Source organism: Eutrigla gurnardus (assembly GCF_963514095.1).
Source record: "Eutrigla gurnardus genome assembly, chromosome: 22".
Lineage (NCBI taxonomy): Eukaryota > Metazoa > Chordata > Actinopteri > Perciformes > Triglidae > Eutrigla > Eutrigla gurnardus.
In genome coordinates, this window is record NC_139933.1 from 471,859 (window position 1) to 479,658 (window position 7,800).

The following is a 7,800-nucleotide window of genomic DNA, read 5'->3' on the forward strand; positions in this document are numbered from 1 at the left end:
GGCCCGACACCTTGGTAACATCAGCTTCAGCTGTGTGCAGTTTCTATGTTTCTGGATTTCTAGCTGGAGGCGGTTCCCCCTGCTACACTGTGCTCCTTGTTACTGCTGACTCCTGCTGTTGTCTTCCGATACACTTTCACCCAACAGTGGAGAGCTTTGAAAGACTAAATCCTAATCCCCAGATCCCTCCCCTATTTGCTCAGGATCCCCGACCCCCCAGTAGTAGTTGCTGGTGCAATGATAATGATCCCTGACTGGCTTCCCAACATTGCCAATTGAGCTGTACTCGGGTCGAACCCGGTTATTTTCAAGAGGACTTTATAGCCCTGCTTCTCCTGAGACACATGCCTCTCCACGTAGCCACCGCTGTGCTCAGTGTTTCTTCTTACCGTCGTGTTTCTGAGCGTTTCTGCATCTGGAGTCAGAAGCCAACAGTAAGAATGGCAGAGGAGCACCATAGATTTGGATTACAATGAAATGGCTCCAAAGAAAACAGGAAAAACTGGAGAGCAAAACACCAACACACCGACAATTACAAAAGCTAAGCCCACTAGCTACGCACACGCTTCACGGAGAGGCAGCTAGGTATGAATATGAGACATGAAAACAGGGATTGTGGTCTCTTTGCTTCAGTAGAGGGAGAACAGAAACAGACAAGCTGAAGTGACGCCTCTCTCCATCAACACACCCACTCAGAGAATATCTACAAGGAGACACAGAACAGGAGCAGGACCGGGACCAGGGGCTGGGGGCTAACAAGCTCTCACTGTGGTCGTTAATTACCCAAACCCGGGGGGGGGGTGCTGGGACCGGGACTCAGGCCACACAAAGACAGAGAAGGGACTTAATGTCGACACTGGAGATGGAGGAAGCGTTGAATTATTGATACCACAAAAATGTTGGCGTATGTGAGGGCTAATGGCTCTTTGCTAAGCTGTGAATCAGAGACGACTGTTTCCTCACAAACACTGCATGTTGTTCTAGACTGGTTTTGATCATTCATACAGCGGGTCGTCTCTAACAGGCTCGGGACGGCTGTTTGGATCTGCCTGTTTACACTGTGTTTCCCATTTAAGGGAAGGATGTGAAGCATGGATTGTTCTTGATGTGGGACTGAATCAGGACAGTTGTCTGTAAATATTCATGTTGGTGGGGAGGTGGTGAAGGAAGTCTGCACAGATGAAAATGCAGAGTTCTCTTCAGTGTGTTGATTAAGAGGAGGAGGAAGCAGAGTTCTCGTGATCTGTACAGAACATCTGGGACGACACCAAAGGGCTCAAACACCACGTATATTTCTACCAACCTTTACTTTCTTCACAGCGCTGCTTTTCTGGACTCGAGGGCGTTGTACACACTTACACCCTACGAGGAGCAGCATCCGTACCATAAAGATAAATCAGTATATAGCGATATATTCTCAGCGGGGTTCTCGTCAGCCATGTTTACCACTTTGTATCGCATCAGTCTTTCTGCCGCCATGTTTTCACTGAACCCCGGGCTTGTGCACACGGCGGGCGAGGAGACGCAGTGCTTGTTGTCCAGTAACGCTCAACATTTGTTTCCTCCTATGGTGTGCTTTATATGTATGATTTTTAAAACCAATCATAAACCAATATTGATTATACTTGCTGTTAGAATTTAACGGAAGGATATCAATCACAGCGGATGTAAAGAACATGCTCCGGTTATTGACCTTTCCATTACCTTTGAAGAATCAATAAGCTGTTTGCGATACGACTAGTATCCATTAGCAAGCAAATCCTTTTATAGAATAACTCATTGATTAACTCATTTTGGTGTTAATCATGCATTACATATAAAGTTATATGAGATCCAATTTTCTATTTTTGATGTCCAGACAGGTTTGTGGTATTTATGCATATGTGTATATGGATACATATGGCCCCAACACTGCATTTATGCGTGACTAGTAAAGCATATTTTCTATGGTAGAGCCCATCTCCCACTATTGTTTGCACAGTAGCTTATAATATGCACCGTGATGACCCATTGTCCTTTTACTGTTTATTGACTTTATCATTTTGTGACATTCATTTATGAAAAAACGCTGTATTTTGGTACTGTTCAGATATTATTAGAAAAAAGGTATAGCAGACGTTTTGTCCCAGAAATATATGACCATAGTGTTTCTATTTGTCTGTTTTCCATATTTCGGGGAGGGATGACAGGGATATTTTTGGTTCTTCTTTTCTTGTTGATTTGCCATTTGACAGTATAACACCATTGTTCTATATACAACTTTCTTACGTGGCAATAAAAGATGACTTCTGTAAAAAACTAAAAGAGAAGCGCTCCTCTCTTTTATTCTCTGTGGTCTCTTTGTCCTCTTTTGCTCAGGCAGAGATGGTGTAAAGTCCTTCAGCTCCTCTTTACTCCTCCTTTCTTCTTCCTATCCCCCTCCCACGTCCCCCTCTTCTCCTTCCCACAAAACATCTGATGTTAAACGGATGTTGTTACAGCGGATTTGACGAACTTCAGAAACGCATTTATATATAGAAGCAAAGCAAAAGTGGAAGCGACGTTCAGACTCCTGCTTTGTGTTTTTGTGGTTGACACCTCACGGATGTCAGTTCAAACTCATCCACATGAGTTTCTCCTGTCCGTTAAATTCCACTAAATCAGCACCTCTTTGTCCATTTGCACAGTGAGCGTTAGAAAAAAGGGATAAAAGGTCTAAGGGAAGATTAAATGTGCCACTTTATTAACATCAACACCTCTTCACCATGAACACATTTCCTGGTCCTCTGCTCTCAGAGCTGCAGCCGGAGAGTTAACGTGTCCCTTCAAATATTAGATATTAAACCTGCTGTTTCTGTAAATATGTTTTGTTTTCTACCTTCAAATGAACCAGCATCAAAGGCACAAAAACAAACCTGCACACCAATGTTGCCTTCACACACACATACACACACACACACACACACACACACACACACACACACACACACACGGGTTTACACTGATTACACACTGCCAGGGCTGTTGGCAGCGAGGAAGCAGTCCAGGGAATTTAACTCCAAACAAAGCAAACCTGCTGCTCTTCCTCCTGCTGCTCAGCTGATCCATTCTTCTACTGTCAGCTGATTTCTACTTCTACTGCCAGCTGATCTCCACTACTACTGATCTCTACTTCTACTGTCAGCTGATCTCTACTTCTACTCTACTTCTAGTTTCAGCTGATCTCTACTTCTACTGTCAGCTGATCTCTACTTCTACTGTCAGCTGATCTCCACTTCTACTGTCAGCTGATCTCTACTTCTACTGATCTCTACTTCTAGTGTCAGCTGATCTCTACTTCTACTGTCAGCTGATCTATTCTTCTACTGTCAGCTGATCTCTACTTGTACTGATCTCTACTTCTACTGTCAGCTGATCTCTACTTGTACTGATCTCTACTTCTACTGTCAGCTGATCTCTACTTGTACTGATCTCTACTTCTACTGTCAGCTGATCTCCACTTCTACTGATCTCTACTTCTACTATCAGCTGATCTCTACTTCTACTGTCAGCTGATCTCCACTTCTACTGTCAGCTGATCTCTACTTCTACTGTCAGCTGATCTCCACTTCTGTCAGTTGATCTCTACTTCTACTGTCAGCTGATCTCTACTTCTACTGTCAGCTGATCTCCACTTCTGTCAGTTGATCTCTACTTCTACTGTCAGCTGATCTCCACTTCTGTCAGTTGATCTCTACTTCTACTGTCAGCTGATCTCTACTTCTACTGTCAGCTGATCTCCACTACTACTGTCAGCTGATCTCTACTTCTACTGATCTCTACTTCTACTGTCAGCTGATCTCCACTACTACTGTCAGCTGATCTCTACTTCTACTGATCTCTACTTCTACTGTCAGCTGATCTCTACTTCTACTGATCTCCACTTTTACTGTCAGCTGATCTCTACTTCTACTGATCTCTACTTCTAGTGTCAGCTGATCTCCACTTCTACTGTCAGCTGATCTATTCTTCTACTGTCAGCTGATCTCTACTTCTACTGATCTCTACTTCTACTGATCTCCACTTTTACTGTCAGCTGATCTCTACTTCTACTGATCTCCACTTTTACTGTCAGCTGATCTCTACTTCTACTGATCTCTACTTCTAGTGTCAGCTGATCTCCACTTCTACTGTCAGCTGATCTCTACTTCTACTGTCAGCTGATCTCTACTTCTACTGTCAGCTGATCTCTACTTCTACTGTCAGATGATCTCCACTTCTATGAAAGTAAGGCAGAGTTTGGGATTATAGAGCTTACATTGCAAAGGTTAATGGTTTCTTGTAATGACAGTTCTGATGTCATCTGCGTATAAAAGGTATTTATTGGTTTAGTCTGATCAGAAGCAGCTAGCAGGAAACGGCAACCAGCCCGCTCCAATGATGGTTAATGAGTCTGAGAAGTTGTATCGGGATGTGAAGAACTTCCTATGAATCAATATTGATACGCCTCTATGTGCTGAATTCATTCTGATGACTTAAATTGATGGTCGTTAGAGCATATGGCTTTCTTGAAGTAGGCATATGTCTGGATTTAATTCATTTACATGATTTATTTAGACGATTAAATACTTAATGCCTTTCAGCTTGCGAGCCAATCCCACATATTTTTCCGTCTCAGAATGGAACAACTATTTGAGGGTGTTTTTGGCCTTGAAAGCAAAGGTGAAGAATAAATCTTATACGTAAACATGTTTTTTAATAAGTCTGTTGAGGCATTACATTTCACTGCACAGCACATCAATTATGTAGTAAAAACTGCACTGAGCTTTTCAGAAATTGCATATGTTCTTGTCATGGCCCAAGGCAGTGTGAGAATGAACCATTGTCTCCCAGCTTCAGACCAGGAGGAGTCAGACTGTAATCTGTGAAGAGACAGCCATGTTCAGCCTGGAGGGAACTATGACAGCGGCGCCGCCACTCTGTTGTCTCTGCCATGTTTGTTTGAACTTGGAGATTCGACGGGGCGACGCATCATCACATAGTAACGCTGTCTGTTTGAAACGTGCCGTGATACTTGGAATAAATCATGTTTGATTCTGTTTGGGTTCTTTTATTTTACTTTTTCTGCTCGGCTTGTTTTGTTTTTTTGCTGTTCACCTTTTATCGTGCAGATTAGGAGGCCTCTAAGAAAAAAGTGAATGGAAGAAAAAGGGAAAATGATATGACCAGAAAGAGGATTTAAAGAATCCAGAGCAACACCCTTGAGGTAAACTTGAATTTGTGGAGAATTGTTCTATCATGAATAGACTGTGACAAAGAAAAAGGGAAGAGGCTTTACGGAGCGATGCTGCATTGCAGATTCTCCAGGCAAATTGTGAATGAAAAAAGAAAAGGAAATAATGAGAAGGAAACTTTTATGACAAAAACAAGACAGCTATACATTTGAGGTACAGAAAATGATTTCAAATAAATGTATGATTGGAGACATAAAGACAACCCGTTTAGTTATAAATGCAGACAATAGTTAAATTAAATACATAGCTTATGATTCTTCTGATTGGCCTTCGTACGTAAAGAGTGTTATTCAGAGTGAATCGGCCTTGCTCTGACCTTTCACCTTTTACTGTCGACATCCAATATAAAGACATGGACGCCATACATGTCAGCGTAATGTTGGCGCTGAACTTGAGCAGCGTGACTAACGTCAGTGTTGTCATGGCGTTCACATCAAAGTGTTGGGGGGTTTTATCTCTCGTGACCCCGACAGCAAATCATCTCATACAGAAGGCACTGCATGATAGGACTCTCCACACAAAGATCAATGAGTCATCTTGTCAAAAGGATTGACCTGTCGATCAGCCTGTAGGCTGCTGCTCCTCACCACACCCTCCCCCCCCCCTCCTCCCCCTCCTCCCCCCTCGGCCCAGATAATACCGTCTTTAAACACACACACGGAGGGACGGAGTGGCTCTGGGCTCTCGGGGATAAACTGCACTATGCTAAGCTGAGCTCCTATCTCTGCTCTTCTGAAGGGTCTTTAATGTGGAGGAGTTCTCTTCTGTAAGGACTCAAACACCCGCCAGTGTAAATGACAGAGACTTTTCCTGGTTGAGTGCATCTATTGGGAAGTGTAAGTGTATGGATGAGTCACTGTAAATGATGTACACCGTGTGTGTCCAAGCTCATGTATTCAAGCGCTTTCAAGGTTTCTTATAGAAATCCAGGCCTTGCCATTAGGCTTAATATTACAATTAGGATTAGGCTATGTCCTTAATTGGGCTATGATTTAATTATCTGAATAATAAATAAAAAATAATAATAATGTAGATTTCCCATTATTGACGGATAACTTCTTGGATTGATTTATATTTTGCATCCCTGAGATTAGGTTAGCAACTAAGTAGTGAACAGAGTGTAGCATTTAGCAGCTAAAGAGCTAGCTGGTGAGCACCAAAACGGAGCAAAAACAAAAGTGCCTATTTGACTTACACTGATCAAATGTTAATTTGGAGTCATCAATTAGCCGTTCCTGCATGTCTTTGGACTGTGGGAGGAAGCAGGAGAACCCAGAGAGAACCCACACTTACACAGGGAGAACCCAGACTGGAACCCAGGCCCGTCTCGCTGTGAGCCGACTTATACAACGAGCATTAGTCAAATATGACTTCCATGAGGCTGTTGCCATGATGCCTGGCAGCCACTGTGAAGATCAAGCTGTTAATCAATACATGCATTTTCAGGTGAAATCCTACAAGGTAGGACTCAGTGGAACCCATCACCTCATCAGAGATGATATGCAGTCACACCCCGGGGGTTCAGCTGTGCATCGAGTGGCCGGGTCATACAAATTACCATTTTGATAAATTGTGGATGAAATAATACATTATGGATGAAAATGTGATCATGTTAGATTCTCAGAAATGTGAACATGGCGCCGTCTTTTACGCGGGAAGAGAAGCTGCACGACTTCATAGATTATCCAAGAGGGCCAACAGTTTAGTTCAGTTTAATTATATAAATGTCACCTGCTTCACTTCTGCCAGACTAGTTGAACTAGACTAGTTCAACGAGTCTAGTTGACCACCAGCAGTCCAGTCTCATTCTAATGTCCACTCACATAAACATCTTTTGCAGAAATAATACCTATGTTCTTATGCATACTTGTTACGCTACCTGGGACGGTGGGACAATACATGTATTTCAATCAGATCGATTCTTGGGGTCAGGGGTCAAGCAGCTTCCTGGGGGGTAAAAGTGAGCCGGACGGACAGAGAGAGAGAGAGAGAGAGAGAGAGAGAGAGAGAGAGAGAGAGAGAGAGAGAGAGAGAGAGCTAGTGATGCACCTGGACACCAGATGGCTCATCAGCAGGTCTCTCTTTGTCCTCACTGACAGGAAATGGATCGCTGAGGGACAGACTGCTGCTTAATTACTACAGAGGCACACACACACACACACACACACACACACACACACACACACACACACACACACACACACACACACACACACACAGGGACTGTTGCACCTACATTATAGCACACATATACCACCAAAAACACATGCATGCTTGCTGTACCACACACACACACACACACACACACACACACACACACACACACACACACACACACACACACACACACACACACACACACACACACACACACACACACACACACACACACACACACAACACACACACACACACACACACACACACACACACACACACACACACACACACACACACACACACACACACACTGCACCGGCTGTCAAAAGGGCCACTTGCTTGGTTTCCTCTTTGCTTTTCCCAGAGTGCATTTCAGCACTTTCTGTCA